This window comes from Ischnura elegans, chromosome 10 (genome assembly GCF_921293095.1).
Source record: "Ischnura elegans chromosome 10, ioIscEleg1.1, whole genome shotgun sequence".
NCBI classification, from domain to species: domain Eukaryota; kingdom Metazoa; phylum Arthropoda; class Insecta; order Odonata; family Coenagrionidae; genus Ischnura; species Ischnura elegans.
Genome location: NC_060255.1, coordinates 2,557,446 through 2,578,429, shown reverse-complemented (window position 1 = coordinate 2,578,429; position 20,984 = coordinate 2,557,446). Strand labels below are relative to the sequence as shown.

General features: G+C 38.5%; 1 protein-coding gene across 2 annotated transcripts in view; it reads left to right on the top strand.

The window, feature by feature from the left end:
* Positions 1–20,984, top strand: part of LOC124166939 (hemicentin-1-like) — a 122,034-nt gene that overhangs the window by 533 nt on the left and 100,517 nt on the right. The window lies entirely within an intron of this gene.

Genomic DNA, 20,984 nt, shown 5'->3' with positions numbered 1-20,984 from the left:
TTTATCTAAGTGTTTCTCTATTACCAAAATCCTGATCCAATGTGCTTTATGTAGAAGCGAAACGTTTAAAAGAGAGCCGAATACAACAAAGTCTCTTCAGTTGTACCATACTTTTTACATTATTTTTCTGTAGATTCTTTGTTGGATCATTATAAATTGAAACAGGGGGATAAAATGTTTACCTATTCAATGGATTGCCACTCCCAAAGGAGTGTCAATGCTTTTTCATAATTAGCTTTAACAATCTATATACTATTCCCTTATCCTATTACATAAGTTGGTCGTTACAAATTTGCCCGAAATTCATCAACTGTATGAACCTCTATGCCTATAAAAACCACATCAAAGTTTTAGAGGCGGAATTTTTCGTGGCTTGCATTTTTCAAGAGTCTTCTAATATTAGAAAAACTAAAGCGAAAGCAGAATTTTGCCATTCCAACTGACCCGCATATTTTCGGGATTTTCTGGATATAATGAGCCGTTGAAAATGCCTTTTCCCTCGGGGCTGGTGTGGCCTTCCCTCTTCCTCTCTCCACCTACCTCTTTCCGAAAGTCGAGCGTCGCAAGTTCAAGGGCAGTCACGTGTCGATAATGGAATGAATAAGCGCAAAACTCAAAGAGCGACCAGTTTCCACGAATTTTGCAGCCATCGCCAGCCACGCTTTTAGTAATACATTCAATTGTTCGTTCCAACCTGAATATTTGTGTGAAGCGCCGATACGTCCCTCGTGGAAAGAAAGCAACGTAGGCGTTTCGTATTCCATTGGACGCCCATTTCGTAATAATTACCCCATTTTGAACATTTTTCCGTCGTAACAATGATTTATTACAACCAGTGGTGTAGTTGGGAAAAAATTTAGGCGGTACTCACCAAAAATTGCAAACAGCTGAACATGTATTATATATCCGGTCGCGATTGAAATTTCAAACTCAAACTTTTATAATATTAGTTCCAAGTTGTGCCACGAGACAACTCTGAACAAGCAAATAATAATTTCCGATATTTCTTTCTGAGATCCATTGGACAATTTATAGTGGGGCTATTTTTTACAGATAGTTTAACCGGTACGCTAATAAGGGGTTTGGATTTCAGGGAGTACCCCCCTCCGGCCCAACTAAAGCACTGATTACAACAACAACAATTTTTTTAAATTGTTGCAATCATTTATTGTAAAAATGAGACTTCGCAACCACAAACAAATAAAACGACATTCAGTCCTGAATATGAGCCCTGAATCGGAGCTTGCAACGTTGGATAATATGTATAATTCAACCAGGTGGGAATCCCAAGAAGATTTTACCCCCATTATTCGCCAGGAAAGCATCAAATCATATTTCATTTTTTTCTTGCGTGTGAAATTAGTTAGTGTGGATGGGAATAGGTAGTAATAACCTCTACGAGGCGTTCGGGATGCGGGGGTGGGGTATGAATCGTGAAATTGACGGAAAGGTGGAGGAAAGACGAAGTTCTGGATATGGTGGGTGGGGAGAGAGATAAATAAAATATTTTATTTCGTAATCCCAACACAGAATTTAAAAAAAAAATTGAAACATATTCGGAGGCTACTCAGCCTTTATGAGCATTCTATAAATTTACTAGATAAAATATTCCGATTTGTGCAAATATACCAGTATTTAGCGGACCACTTCTTTATAAGTAATACAAACTAAACAAGAAAAGATAAAGTGATATAGGCAACTCAACAGGACAACTCATATAGTAATATATAAACAAAATTTTGTAAGAATATTCCAATTCAACATTGCATTAAATTACATTTATTATGGTGAGGAGAGTAACCTCCAGATAAGACATGGGTTTTGATGAAGCAAGTCCTTTGAGAAAATGGTGCGTAAAAAATAGTGTAAGATGAAGATTATTAGATAAGCTGTGAAGGTCTAGAAAGAGGAAATGACTTACGGTTGGAGATGAAGTGAGCATTGTTGTGAATTGAAGAGGAAGGTTCATTAGGCTCGTTTAACAATTTTCTGCTATAATCTACAGTGATAAAGTTATGAAAATAAAGAGATGCTTATTTTGTCGTTCCGGCCCCTGCATCTCACGGTATTCGCGGCGAAAAATCGACGGGTGTAACCTCTTCGCGGATTTGAAGACGTCACAAGCAGATGCCTAGCGTGTCACCTCACCCGTGATAATGCTACAACGGCCATGAGGTTCAAATTGATCCTTTCTCGATTTGAGATAAATGTCGTGTTATAATATTTCCTGGAGTTTAGTTCAATGTCCAGGAAATATTATAACATGTATTAAACAAGGTCAACATGAGAAGAGAAAAAAAATAATAATGATAAATGCCATTTGAAAACGGTGTTGATATAGTACTTTTATTATGACACATTTCATCATTTTTAGGAGCGTGGGCGTAAAACCTGAAACATGTATTCTTTCTACCTAAATCAGCATTACATAAAATTTACCTTAAACAGCTTTGAGATCAAATTGATCCTTCTGCAAGAAATATTGTGTTTCGAAGAATGGTACGACGTTATTTCTGTTACAAATCTCAGTTCGAGGCTTGCCTTTGAATAATAGTACCGATTGAAAAGAATTGTTATGCTGTACGTTGTTACAGCATATAGGTCCTCCTAACTTAGAGGAGATTAATTTGATCCCCTTGCCCGTTGAAGGGGGTAGACTAGGTCGATTCTATTGTTATCTCCTTTAGTTTTCTGTACAGTCCTCGTGTGGCTGGTTGTGTTGTTTACACTCTTCCTTCGATTCCCTCAATCCGTAAAAGGTTCATCCTGATATCGATTAAATGACCCAAAACCAATTACGTAAACGGATCATGAAAACGAGGGCGGGGACCTTCACCTTTTTTTATTTGAAACTTGCGAGAGAATGGCTGAGTGAGGTAGATTCGTTTTTTCGTCCACAGTTCGTGTTTCCCCTCCAACTATCGAGTGCATTTATTGAATTGTGATTGCGGCTCTGAGTGAACGATGCCATTGCATAATATTCTCTGTAATTATCGGAATTATCCACGCATACCTACTACCTTTACCGGTAAAATTCCTTTATAAATATCATATATACATTTTAAATAATAGATACATTTAATAATTCTCTGAAAATGTCATTGGCGCTGTAGAGTTTAGCATTTATTCTTCAAATGGTTTTGTCTCCTGGAAAGGAAAATAAATATGACACTTTGAAGTGGTCAACTAAATGTTTTTGTTCTGTAGGGCCTGATTTTCATTACTTAGTGACAACTTCAGGTGCCTTGGTCAGGTGCGGGACTGTTAGAAGATTCTGAGGATTGACCATCCATTGTCACTGTCCTCCGTTGAACTTTATGGTTTTCTGCGAGCGCTAACTACTATGTATTTTATTAAATGTCCCCTTTTTAATCGGATTTTTTAAATAAGTTTTGGTTTGTTTCGAGTGACATTTTTCTAATGGCTATAATTGTACTTCCGATGAATTATTGGCATCATTTCCGTATTTTTTTTAATTCAAAGAGGTTATATCACTTGTTATTAGCATTCTCATTTAAAGGTAAGTTATTAAGTTTTCTGCAAAAATGTATGTTTCGCGATTATTTTTACCAAAGGTAGGTTTACGAATAGAATTTTCGGAATCGCTCCGACCTGTTCTCGGATTGCAGCCCATCCTTTATTTCGCTCCTCATTTTAATGAAAATCGTGTAGTCCTTCATGAAGCTCCCCTTTACTATGTTCTTAATGTTCTTTCCTCTGGCGTGGATGTTATAAGTCTACTTCTTCATCGAGGCTTTCGCGGTTCGTGGTCGATAAAAAACTTTTTCGGGTCTTACCGTGTAGCACATAGAGTAAACAAAGAATACTAATAATATAATAATAGTGTCTGTAACACGTACCCACCATTACGATAGTTTTAATAAATTTGTACAACATTTCAAAGCATCCATGCCCAGGTGGGACTCGAACCCGCGACCGTATGTTTAGCATGCGAGGACTTATGCCGACCGGCAAACCTAGGCGTGCATGCACTGCGCAGTAAAACCCAAAAACGTTAAAAGTTTAGCTTTTATGTGTTATGGGAATGAGTTATTTAAATTCTCATCGCCACTACTGGTTCTTTTTACATCTAATTTCCATTTCTCCGGCGTCTGTACCTCCTAATTTCTCGTACCTGCTTGAAATGCGGCCATCGCTACATATAGTAGGTACGTATATTGCAGCGTATCTATCTCATTGCACGTGTTCGGTTTTTTCATCTCACTGCGTATTCCACCCCCAGCGCGCCCCCCTCCTCTTCTGAAGGAATTCGATCTGCAACCTCCTCTAATGAATATCCCACGCCCTCCCTTCCCCACCCCACCTGCATTCCAGCGCATGTAACCTAAATGCCCTCCGGGTCAACCATGCCGGCGTCGGTTACTTTTTTATCCCCCTCCCCCACCTCGGCCCGCAACCCTTCCCTAGTTTTATTCCGCGGATATTGCAAACTTCTTTCACGTTTTCATTTTTTTTCCTCAACCCCGTCGCTGTTTATTACCGGGTGAGTCCGGAGTTAAGTTCGGTGAAGTCGAAGATCCAATCGACTCGAAAAAAAGATTAAACAGGAGCCTCGCCGGGAATTTTAATGCTTCATCTCTCTCCCTCTTATCCAGGTGATCTGGCGATCGATTAAGCGTGTTCCTCAACGCTGACATAGTTTGGTAGTCTCAGAGGTTGAAATTTGAAACATGATCCGTTCACCACCGTGCTCGAGATAAACTTTTAATACATTTCGGATGTTTTGCTGGGAAGGATTACATCTTTAAAAAAGTCTTCATATTTCTCTAAGTTTTTCTGCCTACTTCTATAACTTTCAATTCATTATGTGTTCATTTATCGCTTCATCAGCGAAGTTATTTTTACCTTTTTCATTCAAGTAAGCATGGGGATGTGAAAACAGCGTAAAGTTTTTATTCGATGAGCATGATTAATTGGCATGGTATTAATTATTAAAAAATAATATTCTCTTAATTTTACCTACATTGTGAACATTTGATTTAAGTGTAATAGAATAACTCAGTTTGTAGTAATATTATAGAATAATTTAGTAGTGAAAAGTTATTTTGCCGATATGCACTGAAAACGGTGGTAATGGCAAGAGGTAAACGAAAATCGATACGCGTAGTAGTCCGTACAAATGCAAGGTGTGATACCACAATGTCTAGGGACCTAGCATATTTTAATATCTTGAATATTTTTTTAGTAGAGAGTCCGATATTTTTAGCCACATTGTTCCATGTAGTAGAATCTGCAACTATTACTTTTTTAATGTTTTAGCGGTGAAGCTCTGGAGCTCACCGTGTTGAATACTTATATTTGCTTGTGCATTTGATTTTAAAATCTTAATTGAGGTTTGGGATATGATATTTGTTTCCCACAATCTGATCAATCCGTGTTCAGTTGTTCTGAGATCCTCAAGAAAAATCAACTCTTATTTTAAACTGCTTCTAGATATTTTCATGAAATGAATAAAGCAGAGAAGAGGCTCCCAGTTCATTAAGAATTGATCATTGATTTTCGGTTTTTACCCTTTCAATTTGCATCTGAAAGAAACTCTGAAATTTGAGCAAGATTTTAGACCTTAGCTTAAAAGGGTAGGTGACGGCGAGTGCTAAAAATCAGTTTTGTTCCTCGCTCCCAGATTGGAACGCGTTGTGGTTTGTGATCTGAAAGGAATGTCGGCGGAAGAATCGGTGAATGAATCAAGGGTTGGTCTTGTGATGAGAATAATGAAGAAATGGGAAGGTTAGGGGGGGGGGAATTGGAGGTCTAGAATTATGAAGACGCCAGGGTTGGAGAAAAAGTTAGGAACGGGTGGAGAAAGCAAGCAAGGGCGGGAAATAGCCGAGTTCGCAATTGGCCAAGAGGGTCGGGACGTGAACCGATTTTCTGAAACTTGTAGAAATATTTATTTTGAATCGCGAAAATAATAGCTCAAGCTGTGTGGCTAGCTGTGTATCCCAGTGCTTCTTTACTCGCTCCATAAGAGAGAAGCTTGCATTAATACTCAATTAGTACCATAAAACTATACATTTGCTCACTAAGGTAGCCTCTCTTTGCTTGGGTATGATGAAAGGTGACTGAGATACCGAGCCACAAAGTTGGGTGATGGATTGAGATTGTGATAGCATTGGTACCATAAATAATATACTATTTAAGCATTGATTGTATGCCTGAGGTGACCATACTAGCTACTGCTACCAACTATTTATATTTTATCTCGAAAAGTGGAGAAGTGGTTATACATGAAGGAAAATATGCATGAGATAGTATGGGAATGACGCAGCTGAGAAAATATCGTGAATTAGTAGCATCGTTATTATATTCCTGGGTAAAATTAATAGTATTTAGAAGTTAGTAATATTCAGTGGCTTCTGAAGTTCGTATTTTTCATTGAATATTGCAGAGATATTGGGCATTTGTTAAATGATATATGTTGCATTTCTTAATGATAAGGAAGTGTAAGAGGAAAAGAATACTTAAAATAAGCTTTAGGCTCGTAGCATGAATGACGCTTGAGGGTATTGCTTTTAGAAAATGATATGTAGTGGTATTTAGCATTGAATCACGAAAAAGCAGATGATCTGGGCATGTACGAAGAACAAAAGAATAGGGAAAAGAGAGGGAAATTGTAAGCTGAAAACAGGCTAGGGATCGATAGTAAATCCCTGGGTGTATATAAGAGCCACATTCATGGCAGATAGAAAAATTGCTAATCTGAAAGAATGGTTAAGGGAGTGAGAGGAAGTGAAGAGTGAGAATAAGCTGAGAATTGGTAACATATCATCTTCATCGTCACTGCTCAACAGTCCTAACATTGCTTTGACGCAGCTCTCCACTCAATTCTCCTATCATCTAATCCTTTCACGCCTACCTATTTCTTCTTTTTCACATCCTTCTTTAGTTGTTTTATATATTTTTTCCGAGGATTTCCTTTTCCGTTCTTACCATCTACTTATCCCTAGAAAACTGTCATCATCAGGCCGTCATGACTCAAGATATGGTCTCTAAGGTTGTTCCGTCATTCTATAAGGTTGTTCCGTCATTCTATAAGGTTGTTCCATCATTCTGTAAGGTTTCATTCAAGGTCTTCCTTTTCCATCATGAGTAATAATGTTTGTTATGTTTTTGCAGAAGATGATTACATGCGTAGGCGATGCTATTTTTTCAAGATGTTGAACACAAATCGGGGAGTAGGTTGTGCATGACGATCTACGTTGGAAGTGGGTAGGGAAAGCTTTGACTGATTGCGGGCTCCGGCAGGCATGTGTACCTACCATGTGGTAGTAGTATTTTTGGTAGGAGTGCAAACGTTGATCACATGCAGTGTATTTGGTAATCGTGTTCGATGTAATAGAGGTGGGTGTAATATGGGGTGTAAGAAAAGTAAAGCACTTGAAGCGGTAAGGGAAAGTGGAGGCTCAAAATGGGGTGGTTATTGGGGTGAACCCCGGCGCCCGGGAATGGGGGTATAATGCAGGGTTGCCAGGGTCAGCAGGGAGAGAGGATTGTAAGGAGGAGGGGGAAAGGGGGCTTATCCGTGGGGCTAATGCAGGGCTATTGGGGGTCAAATGCAGGGGGGAGTCTAAGCGGCTCCCACCCCTTTACTCTCCCTTCCCGGCATGCAACGGGGGGGAAGTGACGTCGCTCGAGATTTGTGGCGAGATTATCAGCAGGCAGAGTAGAGATAAAAACGTCTTTTTTATTTTTTTTTAATTCCTCCCCTTTGCACAGCATGCTGGGACTCCCTCCTGGCTTTCCCTCCGGAGGATTTCGGCTGATCTCACGACCCCTCCTAAGCTCCCTATCTCCCTCGGCAATCTACGAAGTCCGGTTCATTCGCCCGCTGGAAAAAAAACGCCAACGCAAACATGCCGCCGGCGGCTAGAAAATCCCCTCCTCCGCCTCCTCCTCTTCTTCTTACTCCTCGTCACGAAATGGCTCCCATCGGATAGAAAGAATACGACGAAAACAGAGTCCGCGGATCTGAAATACGGGGAGAAAATTATTTTCAGGAGAAGCTAGATAGGACTAGCAAAAGAGAATAGGATCTTAAGAAGTGGTTTGCGAAGTAGGCGCCGGCACCTGCTAGTAGTAAATATATATCAAAAGTTTTCATCGATTATCAATCCTGATATTATCTTGCTACTGCTCTTTATTTCGCGTCTATTACACATGTTCTCTGGTAGGAACTCATTAAAGAAATGCACGTGTAAAATTTCAATTGCAAGTATTTAAGTTTCTTTTAAATATAGAAGCGTTGTATAGATCTAGATGGCGAAAGTATATGAGGATGGTGGATATGGGCCTAATATGCAGTAATCAGTGATTTTTTTCTTAGTTCGTAATGCTTAATATTATATTTAGTCATTAAGTTCCATTTTCATTCTCACGCTCACCTAAGTTACTCTTTTCATTTTAAGTTAACCAGCTTTAACCAGTAAGATATCTTGAAAAATCGGGGAAATGGAGCAGATATGAAGAGTAGCCCAGGCGTTGTTGTCGCAAGGACGACTTTTCTGAAACTAAGCCTGCACAAACATGCCGGCGGCAGAAAAATAATTCTTTTTTTTACTCCTCGACGTATAATGGTTCCCATTGGATGGGAAGAATACGACGCAAGCAAGAGTCCAGGTCACGGATCTGAAATACGGGGAGCCAAGTATTTTGAGGAAAACATAAGAAGAGGTGGAGAGAAGTGACCATCTAAGGTAGTTGTTGGATAAGGGCTATATAAGAGCTCTCCAGAGAGCAAAATGCGTCCAGTATGTGTTCAAATAAATAGTTTCTATCGTCGTGAACAGATGCATGTCTAGATATGAATATCCATTGAATTCTAAACCTATTTTCAGGGACAGTGACTATTTTTATAACATCTCTGATTTTTATCTGTTAGTCGAACATTCTGATAAATATGTTCAGTTTTACGGGATTGGGTGCCAATTTTTGGAAACAGAAGGTTGATGACTTGAAAAAGCTCGGGAAAGGTTGATCCTAAGGGTGAAGAGATACTGGCTTACTAGCAGGGGCGGATCCAGGATTTTTTTCTGGGAGGGGCACGACGATACCTCGTTATACAAAACGAACGCAATCATAATGGGACCGTATTAAAAATCTTGCATATTTTTGAGGGTCTGGGGGGGGCACGTGCCCCCGTGCCCCCCCCCCCCTGGATCCGCCTATTGCCCCGTTTACACAACGATCGGCGCGACGTTGATCCTTACGATCGTAACCTCAAAACGTCATGTAAACGCGCAGAGTTACCATCGTAGGCCTTAGTACCTAACACTGCCGAACTTACGATGGTTAGCGCTAGTGTGCCAAGAAAAAAGAGTTAGGAAATGAAGATCGATGTATATACGATTCTTTCGCGCCGTTGCAATCTTGATACAATAACTGATATTTCATAAATAACTCCAATATATCAAAGATATATGGCAACGATTGAAGACATTATTGAGCAGGTAATGGGAGGACGTGATGGGAAAGTTTTTTCTGATGTTCTATTTACCAAATGATATCGGATATTCTGTACTATACCAGTTTTATGCATTTCTTTATTTACAGGTTAACCCATAACCATGTATCCTTACATTATACTTCACAGATGATGGAAAATAACAAACATGCACAAAATGTTAACCAATTAAATCATTGTATACAGGATTTCACAATAAAATTCGCCAGAAATAACCATAACATTTAGATGAGGACATGGAGATATCAATACTTGTGCCGAATCAAGCCGAAATCTAAGCCTTTTCTAGTTAAATTATAACAGCAATATGTACTGTCTTTAATGCGTGAATATTCTTGAATGTTTTGACATATTCTCTCGAAGAATCTAGTTTCTTAAAGACTTCACGGACTGTTGTGACTAGTTTTAGTTTTATCTCATCATAGCTGGGAGTTGAAGACATAATTTGCTCTATGGTAATTAAAAACAAGCAGGTGAGGATTTATATAGCTCTGACGGGATCCATTAAAAGTTACTAATAAAGGAGATAGGAACAATCTAAATATTAATTGATAATTTTGTAGAGGAATATGCCTTTGTTGGAGGATCCTAGGTCGTGCAAGAGTTTTCAAATTAACTAGGGAAAGAATGTATGAAGTGTTGTAATGAGACAAAGAGATTAATAAATCGCAATTATTTAATTTGAAAAATTTATTTTGGACACGTTCAATCCGGATTGGGTCGATATTATAATAAAGTGACCAGTTAGCAAAATATTCCAATTTGGAACGTAGCAAGGAGACATATCTACTGTCTTTACCGCATGAATATTGCTAAACTTTGGACAGATTCCCATAAAGAAACATACATTCTTTAACGTTTTACCGACAGTTCGGTCTAGCTTCAGTTTTAGCACATGAAAACATTAATATTCTTTTGCTTCTTAATTTCCAGGACTTCAATTTTCTCACGCAGTGTCGTCGTCAGTTGTTATCTGACACAATTCCACAACGAGGGCAGCACTGAGTTACGATGGTAACTTTTAGACGTGTAAACATGCAGTAGTCGCGATCAACGTCGGTACGATCGTGGTGTAAACGGGGCATATGCTTACTAGCGTGGAGGCTGGAAACAAGGTACCATAGCAGTATAGCGTACGTCACATGTTAGAGTATAATATTATAGTAGATATCCGAAATTCGATTTCCTTTCTTCCGCGGTATTAATTAGATGTTGAAATAGCAGGTAATCAGGGGAGAAATGAAGAGTAAGACAGTCGCCGTAGTTGTACGTAGAAGTATTCGTAACAGATGCAAAACATGCCTGCAGCTAGATTAGGTAGCTCTTCCTACTCGTAGTCGTGAAATGGATACAATTAGATGAAAAGACTACAGTGCAAATAGAATCCAGTTCACGTATTTGAAGTACGGAGAAACAATTATCTTAAGGGGAAGCTGAGAAGAATGAAAAAGATAAGGGCATCTATAATTGGGTTGAAAAAAGGCGCAATGGTGCATTAAAAGAGGGAAAAAAAGGAACAGGTAGTACGAGCATATGAAAATCAATGGCTTAAACTCTATGCTGGCTTCATTATGAAATGATTGTAAGCGGTCAATATCCGTTAAGGGTATTAAATAGGTATAATTTTATTCTTACAGTGAGAATACTAGAGTTTCATGATAGGTATGACGAATCAGATTGGTTGTCAAAGTTATTATTTTGTTTGGCGGTTGGAGTGGCAATAGGGTAGTTTCCTTCATCAAAGAAAGCAAAAGGCAATAATTGTGATTCGTTACCCACCATTAGTGTATTCATAATATACAAATTATTTCGTTTTATAAATGCCGGTGTAGACGAATGGCAATGGTCCATTTTTATCCTCATTTGAAAAGGGCCAGATTGGCGCCCATGCGATGCCACTCCACGTGACGTCACAGGGACCTAGTTTCTATAGGAGAAGATAGGAGTTATACGTCGTCTGAGGTTACCAATGCATGCATGAGGCGCAGAGCTCAGGGAAACATGTCTTAATAATCACTTATTAAAACTGGCTAAGGTCGGAAAGTTTTCCTCGTTTGATAAGGTATTAATAATCCTTATTTAAGCCAAGCGCTACCAGGCGGCAGGGCACTAGGCTACCCGCTGGCAAGGTCGGTAAAAGCCAGGTCGTGTCACGCACTTGACCAATGTAATCCGCCATCTTGAGTCTCTAGCGCGGCGGGAATTCAAATTTTACGTGCATTTAAACGGGAGACATAGGTAAAAGGAAACACGGTTTTCTCACAACGTAATCAATGCAGGGAAGTGAAAGTTTTGTTATAGATAGGTAATAAAATGAAAATTTATGATACGTCTGTATTTTGAGTCTATGGTCCACGGTTCGACTCTGGAAAAATTGTCAACTCACGGGAAAAATAAATTTCGCACTGCAGCGCTCTGGATGCATGGGTTGTAAGGCACCATGTCTTTCTTCCTTATTTAGGAAGTCTGGTACATGAAATTTTCTATGGTTATAGAAAATTATAATATACTTGCGAACACGGGCAGTTTGTGACACTGAAGACCTCGGTTCGACTCTGGAAAAATTGTCAACCCACGCGACAAAAATGTCTTACTTCAGCGCTCCGGGTGAATAGGTACAAGGAACCATGTTTTATTCCCTTATTTATGAAGTTAGATTCATGAAATATTCCAAAGTGATAGAAAATTATAGTTTACTTAATAATACTGCCGGTTTTTTAGTCTGACGACCTCGATTTGACTCTGGAAAAATTTACAAGCCAAGCGAAATAAAATACGCTCTACAGCGCTCCGTGTGTATAGGTACAAGGAACCATGTCTCACTTCCTTAATTAGGAAGTCAGGTGCATGATATTTTCCATGGTCATAGGAAATTATAGTATACTTGATAATACGGGCGGCTTTTGATCCTGAAGACCTCGGTTCGACTCTGGAAAAATTCCCAACCCACGCGACAAAATTTTTCTTACTTCAGCGTTCCGAGTGCATAGGTACAAGGAACCATGTTTTATTCCCTTATTTATCAAGTTAAATTCATGAAATCTTCCAAAAACATAGGGAATTATAGTATACTTGATAATGCGCGCGACATTTTGCCCTAAAGACCTCGGTTTGACTCTGAAAAAATTTCCAACCCACGCGACAAACATTTTCTTACTTCAGCGCTCCGGGTGAATAGGTACAAGGAACCATGTTTTATTCCCTTATTTATGAAGTTAGATTCATTAAATATTCCAAAGTGATAGTAAATTATAGTATACTTGATAATACGAGCAGATTTTTAGTCTGAGGACCTTGATTTGATTTTTTTTAAATGCCCAAATCAAGCGAAAAAAAATTCGTTCTACAGCGCTCCGTGTGTATAGGTACAAGGAACCATGTCTAACTTCCTTAATTAGGAAGTCAGGTACATGACATTTAACACGGTCGTAGGGAATTATAGTATACTTCATAATACGGGCGGTTTTTGACCCTGAGGACCTCGGTTCGACTCTGAAAAAATCCCCAACCCACGCGAAAAAAAAATTTCTCCCTACAGCGCACCGGGTGCATAGGTATAAGGAACCATGTCTCATTTCCATATTTAGGAACTCAGGTTCATGACATTTTACACGGCCATAGGGAATTATAGTATACTTCCTAATCTGGGCGGTTGTTTAGTCTCAGGGCCTTGTTTCAACCCTGAAAAAATGTCCAACTCACGCGACAAAACATTCCCATCACAGTGCTCTGTGTGAATAGTTTCTAATGTATCTAGATTTTTCTACTTTATTTTGAAAGTAAGGTGCATGGAATTTTCCATGGCCATAGGCAATTATACACTTTGCTCTACCGCATAGGTTCTAGGATTCACTAATTACTTTCTTTTTCCGGATTGATTACTAATATATTAGGGTTTCAGCATAGATATAATAATAATAGGGTAGTTTCCTTCATCAAAGAAAACGAAAGGCATTGATTGCGATTCGTTACCCACCATTAGTGTATTCATAATACACAAATTATTTGGTTTTTGAAATACCGGTTTAGACGAATGGCAAGGGTCAAATTTTATCCTCATTTGAAAAAGGCCAGATTGGTGCCCATGCGATTCCACTCCACGTGACGTCACAGGGACCTAGTTTCTATACGAGAAGATAGGAGTTATACATCGTCTGAGGTTACCAATGCATGCATGAGGCACAGAGCTCAGGGAAACATGTCTTAATAATCACCTACTAAAACTGGCTAAGGTCGGAAAGTTTTCTTCGTTTGATAAGGTATTAATAAACCTTTTTTAAGCCAAGCGCTACCATTCAGCAAGGCACTCAGCTACCCGCTGGCAGCCTGCGACGTATCAGCGCTAAGCCTCGCCTCAAGGTCACCTCACCGGGCGGGAGGGGGAACCAGAAATACGACGTACGGAGATATTTCCCGGCATTCATACTTGAGCGTCGCGTTTTCGCGCGCTTGAAAATTTTCACTTTTCATTTAATCGCGAAAAATAGATATTGTCATTTAAAAATCTAAAAGCGTGAAATACGTACTCCAGGAGTAATAATCTTTCGATTAAGGCAATAAAAAAATAATAGGAAACCACCCTATTATTCTTATTGGTCCCATGACTTTACATTGTTAAATATAGTACAAGTCAATACAAAAAATACATACACATTTGAAGCTTATTTGTGCTAAAATAGCTTTTGTTAACAAGGAAGAGTTTCAGATTGTAGTTGAAATTTGCCCTCGTAGGAGCATTTTTTAAGCATGAAGGCAGGGCATTACAGACCTTGGTAGGTATATGAATATATATACGTAGAAGGCAACGTTAGGCTATGTATGTGCTTCAATACCTCATTTTCTGTTACCGGAAAGAGGGCCATTGAGGACCTTATATGTTGACAGGGGTCAGTATTAAAGCTGTCCCAACATATTATTGAATTCTGCATGCATAGGGGCACATTGGCGAGGTACTGATTGGCAAACACTGCCATTTGCATGGGATCGATTTTTATTACTTACCATGATATTTTGGTCAGGTTTTTCGCCAGACTGATAACTCTACTGTAATATGATTTCTTAGTTCGTAATACAAGGTCCCTGTACATTTTTTAAACTCAAAATGATATGATTTCTCCATATGATAATAATATACTCTCATTGAATGCTTATTAATTGTCTTAAGTTGAGGCCTATGTTGATTAGTTAGAAATTGTAAATATTGCCAATCCCAATAATAAATGTAATACTAGAATAATCCGCATGCAAATATTCCAAGAATCATGGCAAATAATGTGACACAGTAATGTCAGTGTGCACTCAGGTGAGCCTTTAGGTACATTTAAGATTTTACAAATAACTGCAATAAATGAATACACATCAGAGCATTAATTAGAATAGGATGGATTCCAAACTCAATCACTGATTTTGAGGCAGCAAATGCTGCACGAAGGAAATGCATTCCAAATTGAGCAATTAGACTCAGACAATTAACAATGACAAGACAATCATGGATGTAAATAACTGAAGCAAAAAGCGCGATGTTATTGTACATTTCCATTTGTTTCTTCTGCAATCTATCGATCACAGAGCCATTCTTTTACGATCAGAAGGAAAACGAAATATTCTTACTCCGTTTTTCGTGGAATTGGAGCAATGCGGAGCACTGCAACACACAATTTTTTGAAATTAATTCACATGCCCTATGCTAACACCATGTAAACAACAGACAGGCGGGAACCAAGATGGGATCGTGTCACGACCTGGCTTTTACCGACCTTGCCCGCTGGCAGCCTGCGACGTATCAGCGCTAAGCCTCGCCTCAAGGTCACCTCACCGGGCGGAGGGGGAACCAGAAATACGACGTACGGAGAGATTTCCCATCATTCCTACTAACGCGTCGCGTTTTCGCGCGCTTGAAAATTTTCACTTTTCATTTAATCGCGAAAAATAGATATTATCATTTAAAAATCTAAAAGCGTGAAATACGTACTCCAGGAGTAATAATCTTTCGATTAAGGCAATAAAAAAATAATAGGAAACCACCCTATTGAAGTGAAGAGTTGGAGCAATGAATCTGTGAGACAGGAAATGGATCGAAGTGAATAGCAAGGTATGATCATTCATCATTTAAGTATGAACTTTGGTTGGAATGTCTCTTGAAGCACGGGGGATTTTTAGTTACAAATGTATATTTGTACTGTTGAATATATCGTGATTTTTATTCTCTAGTGGAGATCATAGACTATATTTTTCCATCAAAATTTACACTCGCCGATTAAGCACCGCAAATAGCCTAATGAAAGTTTTTTTTTCTGTGTCAAGAATTTTTGTGATATTGCTGCTGCTACTTTATTGGGTAGGTACGAAAATTTTATACATTCACTTACAAAAATTCCTATGAGAAAGCTATATTTAGCTCATCAGTAATATTTGGAGGTGCCTTTGATTTCACTGTAACTACTCAAATAATAAGTTCGTACCTTATTTAGCATGAAAATATTCATCAAATGTCATGCATTACTACTGATTTCTGATGCGATATGAATTTGAGTGGGTACGTATGTTTTTCATTTAAGAATCGAATTCATCCGTGACCAATGCTATTGAACGCATAGTTTTGAGTGCATCGTAGCAAAATGCTGATAATTTACTTCTCGTGGCTGATGGATGGTGTACTCTGACTGAATGACGTGCATTTCCATATCACGGCAAATGTTACGTCGCGGTTTGTAGACGCATCCGTCGAAATGTGAAGGAAATGTGGTTCGTATGAGGGGTGCTGCTGGTGATTCCATCCGATATCGGTCCATTTCCTACGAAATGTCGAAATATTGGCGGTAATGTGGTGCGCTGGCAAAAGAGATTTTTTCCAATTCCGATATTGCCTTATCCACTTCTGCTTTCCTCGAAGATGCGAAACTTGTCGTCCACTCCCTTAAGGCACACTCAGCTGGGCCAACTCAACCTCTCCTCATATCGCTCGTATTTTAGTTCACCCTTACAACTTACAGAGTATCGACCTTTCCTTTTCCGTGGTCGTGATACGGTTTTGTATCTATCTTTTTGTTGTGTTATCCTGATTCGCCGGCTTGCATTTCGGATGAATATTGTTTTTTAAAGATATTTTTGTGTATCCATACCTAGAGTCGAAAACATTTGAATTGCAATAAATAGCACCCTTAATTCAGTTAAAGAAACGTTTCTTGATATAGAATGAGTGGAATTCTGAGGGAATGTGTTGATGTACATCGAATTCAATTTGTAATCAGATAATTGCTCGACATAATTTCTTTATTTTCAATCGTTAATAATAACTCTGAACTGCGTATTGAAGGTCTTCATCACGGGTGGTTCACCGAGTCAAATTTATTATGACTTACGTTTCGGTGGTCCTTTGGGGCATGAAAACGTCACCAAATGGATTATTCGACCCTTTGGAGAACCTCGTAAGAATTACTTCCAGAACATCTCCGGGAAAGCCTAAAGCTATCTGTCTGATCTGTGAACTTTTCATCGCTGCTATGCCATAAAAGTTTTTAGGAATAATTTTTGATCCTGAATCTTGATCTGATACCTCTTACTCTTTTCGCACATTTTTTAAGTTCAAAAGTTCATTTTTGGATATTTTTTGTCTTATTTCATTATTTTCTACGCAACAACGAAATGGATTTCAGTTTTCCTTGCGATGTCATATCAGTGTAACGTGAGTGGTTAAGGTTTTAATGGAATTAATATCATATATTGCCATATATCGCCATGGATTTATAAACTCTGAGTTATGTGTAAACACTTCTTATCGCTAGAGACTGCCTGAAGTGTTGCCTTTTAATTTTTTTTCGCTGATGAAATAGTCTGAGCACAGATAATTATCTAAGAGGAAACCCTTGTAAACAGCGTTTGATGGCCAATTCATGCTGTTATTACGTGCCACTAATTTGCACATGTTACGCCTCTTACCTTTGCAGTCGATTGAGTGAAAAATTTCTAATACAATTAAGAAATCTTCAATCCAAATGGCGATCACGTTTCCCAATCGATCCCTCTGTTTACGTGAAAAGGTGATAGTAGGTGTTTGCCTTTGTTCCTCAAACTACTGTCGTTATAAGCCATGATCTATTATTGCTGTTTCCATGATGGATTTAAAGACTGGAACTTAGCATCTCAAAACTTTTCTTATATTTACGTTATCGTTCAGCTCTAAAAGTTCACAGCCCTTAATTTTTCCATCTTGGAATTAGCTATATTCAGCAAACCCTTACAGTCTCTATTTGTTTTCTTGGTGAAAACCTCTTAAGGTTGATATTTATCATTCATCGCTAGGACGTTTAATTTAACAGAGATTCATATTCTTCGTGATTTAATATTTTGTTTACTTTGAATCCCATTTCAAAATCATGCTTTGCTTATTTCTCTAAAGTTTTTGTTTTTCCACTACGAATAGTACAAACTAATTTCAGTTATAGTGTTTGGACGAATATTCTGTTGGTTTTGTAATAGTATTCACCATTTTTATTGCGTGAAATAATATTTATTTATATTTCCTTTGTTTCTATTGTATACATAAATAAATTTACGTTGGTTTAGGATGTAAGTTCACGGCATACCAAAATATTGTTCATTAATGTATCAAAACGGTAATTTTCTTTGCATATAGATAAAAACTTTCAATTAAATCATATATTTTGTTTTAAAGGCAAGGCCAAGGTGCTTCTTGTGAATACTCCAGAAATGAAATAAAACGGAAAAAAATAAAAATTTTGAGATAATAAATGCCGATTTTAATTTTAAATTAAATTAAAATCCAATTTCGCTCTCCGACCTCGAATTGCTTGAGAAGCATGCATAATTATTTTAATCTAATAACTCTTTCAGCTTGAATGTAGCATTTTAGACCCATGAAATGAAGTTTGGTTTATGTAAGGGAAATGTGATTGCTTTTCGCTTTGGATTCCTTCTCTCCGAATGGAATGATTTTTCTCCTTATTTGTTCGATGGGATGGAGGATTTAATGAAAAAATGGGGTGGTTATTTATGGTAACATGGAGAGAGATAAATTAATGTGTCTTGATTTATAATGTGGAACTATATTTGGAAAAACATCAGAGGAAGATCTGATGAAGAAATAAGATGAAAAATATGAAAACCTTATATTTTTTTCCTATTTTTATCAATTTTTTATCTTGGTTCTTTATAGAAGGTAGAAATCGCTTTGTTCACTGGGATATAAAAATAGATGAAGACCCCTGAGAATCAGAGTCCCAGAGTGTATTTGACAACGGAGGTAATAATTTGCTGTTCCTCAGTATCTGCACAATCACACTCGGCTACCCCATGCCATTAAAGATAAGCAAAAATGCCCTGACGAAATAATATCGAGGCCGGTAAGTGATTCAAGATATGTATTCTGTGATTACTCAACACATGCTATGCTAATGTGGATAGGTTGTCTTAAAGATTAGGATGGATATAAACCTTATTTCATTATACTATTATATTTTCCTTAATCATAATAATTTTTTACTTTTGTAAATTATTTCTCCCGTTAAAACTCAATCAATCTCATAAATTTTTTCTAGCTCGCTAAGCATCGCACCGATCACTTTCATTTCATGTAGGCCTGGACGATATCACAACGCTCGGAACGTTGGGTGGGAATGCAAACGATTTTCTATCGAGAGAATTTCTACGCGAGCTACAAAATTTAATTAAGATACCAGGAAAAAAAACTGTTTGCTAACCTGAGGAATGGTTTAGCTTGATTACGGAAGAATTTCTCTTTAATCAATAAGTCGAAGTTGGTGTATTATTGCAAGAATGTTGTCTCTTTTCGTGGTAAAGGAAATCCAAATCTTTGTGGCACATCCTAAGATATTAGCGGAATTTCATTGGTGGTTAGCAGCAATAATTGCAGCTAGCAGCAAACCCCACCGTTGATACGTTGAACATGACTTATTATTGCTATCTAATACCTCATTGGTAACATATTTATGCGTTTCAACATACATTTGATTTGTTGGAGGTTCTAGCTAAATCCCGAGGTGAACGAATAATGTGGTAGCCGTTACAATTACCAGACGTTAATATATTTCAAAAGGCTACATGTCAATAAATAATTAAATAAAAGGAAGATCTTAACTTGTAGATTATTTAATATTCCTGAATATTAGCTTCTCCGTCAGGTGAAAAACGTCAAAAAGGCTCGCATTGTATGGGCTTGCAGATAATAGCTATAATTGTTCAAAATGTCTATTAAGATTGGGTTTTGGTGAGAATCCCGCGTAACACCTACGTCTGCATAACACCCAGCGAGCTATCTCTAGGGTGTTTGGCAGGGGATGATCAGTCACCAGCATGCAGCACCTACATGCACACCGCACGGAACCTTCGCAAACATCGTTAAATTATTCTTAATGGTAATTGAATTCATTTTTAAAAGTCTCCCCTCGAAAACTCTCATAAAAGGTTATTAACTTACTGGGCAATCTAAAGCCAAGTTTTGTCAGGTTATGTTAGTGCTCTCCTTGGACTAAACCACAGGCTTACTAAGGTCAGAATTTCAGATTTCCTTTCCCTAGGCCTGTTTTTCGTCTTGAATTGTCGAGATTTTAACCCTGACCCCTGAGTTGTGCTGCGTGCAGTCCTACGCTCTCCCCCCCTCGCTCTTCTTATGTTCAGGGAGACGTGAAATTATGAGCGTCCGTGAAATCATTCGGTACTCGACACGAGTACGATTTGATTCACTGCCCTTTTTCAATTAACTGTGATCCTTGTTAATCCTGGCGAGATGGTGTCGTCACGTAATCCACCATCCCTCAAACCTCTTGTCCTCTCTTAATCTTTCCTGTAACCCCCGCCCCCTTTCACCGCTTAACCCTCGGACACTTCCCGCTCCCTGCTTATCCCTGACACCCATTTAAGGGTATCACGGTCCACTTTTCACGCTGCCAGGGGTCGCTTACACATCCCAAGCCTCCGTACATTCCAAACAATCCCTTGATTGGAACCATAGCGGCCAGCCGCCATGTTGGCCTGGGCGATACTGAAAATTAATTATGATAATACAATCATTTAAAAAAAAATATTAATCATTAAAATTTTCAATTGTTAATAACGCAACGAGTATTAACTAACTATCGAACCCGATAAAAATGTAGCGTTATAATACTGTTTCTTTCATTTGAGCTGCAACTTTTTCATGATATAAAAACATCCATTCAAATGAACCCTAGAGCAACACTGACGGGAGCATTTCTCAATTACTCCTAGTAGGGGCACCCATGACAGGTAGATGGAAGGGTAAGAGCCAGGCGAAAGGTATTCCACGTGATGGTGCCACGTACATAATACACTTTGGAACTATTTGATAGAATCTGTAACACTTTTGCGACCGTGTGGAGTGCATGTCGGAATCCTCTTTGCATGCTGCATGCTATCAATTGATCACCCCCTGCCAAACACCCTAGAGGTGGCTCGCAGGGTATTATGTAGATGGGATACAACCTAACGAGCCGCGGAAAACGGG